This window comes from Mandrillus leucophaeus, unplaced genomic scaffold (genome assembly GCF_000951045.1).
Source record: "Mandrillus leucophaeus isolate KB7577 unplaced genomic scaffold, Mleu.le_1.0 Scaffold6, whole genome shotgun sequence".
NCBI classification, from domain to species: Eukaryota; Metazoa; Chordata; class Mammalia; order Primates; family Cercopithecidae; genus Mandrillus; species Mandrillus leucophaeus.
Genome location: NW_012106474.1, coordinates 3188351 through 3189849, shown reverse-complemented (window position 1 = coordinate 3189849; position 1499 = coordinate 3188351).

Sequence of the window (1499 nt, the reverse complement as noted above, 5' to 3'; positions counted from 1 at the left end):
TAGGCCTCTGGGAAGGCTGCCCACTGCCAGCCTCAGGTGCTGCAGTGCCCCACACTCACCCTGGAAGGTGCGGGCACCATTAGATGCTGCCAGCACACTTGAGGCTGTGGTGATTTTTGCTTATAGATCAGTCTCTTCTATTATAAATGACTCTTGGAAATTTTCTTTCCTTGGCTGGGCGTGGTGGCTCACGCCTGTAATCCCAGCAGTGTGGGAGGCTGAGGTGGGCAGATCACCTGAGGTCAGGAGTTCGAGACCAGCCTGGCCAACATGGTGAAATCCCATCTCTACTAAAAATACAAAAGTGAGTAGGGCGTGGTAGTGGGCACCTGTAATCCCAGCTACTTGGGAGGCTTAGGCAGGAGAATAGCTTGAACCTGAGGCAGAGGTTGCAGTGAGCCGAGATCGCACCATGGTACTTCAGCCTGGGTGACAAGAGTGAAACTCCATCTCAAAAAAAATAGTTTCTTTTCTTGTTGCAAGCCCCAGTTAAACACTCTAACGGGGCTGATCAAAACCACTGCAGCTGCCTACCCTTTATGGAGCGTAGGTCTGTGCCCTTGTTCTCAGGAAGGATCTACGCAGAGAATAACTCAAGGCAGTTTCCAGCCCAGGGCCCGGATGGCAGCCACTGCAGAAGGCAGACGTTCACCTAAAGAAAAGGTCCCTCCTGTGTTTATCATGGAGACCTCCAAGGGAGAGAGACATGTAGGTTATGCTCAGCTGGTCTGCAAGTACGTCCTCATGAATCATTCCATAAAGTTGTTTCCTAGGGCAAAGTTGTGCTGGGCTTGAGCTGAGTTCTGACGTTCAATGTCATCAGAATTTATTTCTCCAGGTGTGGAGATGAGTGGAGAGCGGAAGAGAAACATTAGGGGTTCAGGTTCCCAGATAACCCTGCCTATTTTAGACCCAAATGCTTTTTAAAAATATATATATATATAATGTGTGTGTGTTGTGTATATTTAAAATATACAACATGATATTATCGGGTACACATAGACAGTAAAAAGGTTACTATGGTGATCCAAAGTACATATCCGTTATCTCACCTAGTTACTCATTTTGTTTGTTTGATTTTGTGACAAGGTGGCTGTCTTAGTCTGTTTTCACACTGCTATAAAGATACTACTTGAGACTGGGTAATTTATCAACAAAGGAGGTTTAATTGACTCACAGTTTTGCATAGCTGGTGAGGCCTCAGGAAACTTACAGTGATGGTGGAAGCTGAAGAGGAAGCAGACCTTCTTCACACAGCAGCAGGAAAGAGAGAGAGCAAGAGCAGGGAAAACTGTCTTATATAACCTCTAGATCTCATGAGAACTCACTATCACAGGAACAGCACAGGGGAAAGAGTCCCTTTATCCAATCACTTCCCACCAGGTCCCTCCCTGAACACTTGGAGATTACAATTCAAGATGAGGTTTGGGGGACACACAGCCTGACCACAGTAGTGGCTAGAACCCACTCAGCATGAATTCCAAATGCTTCCTTCCCCA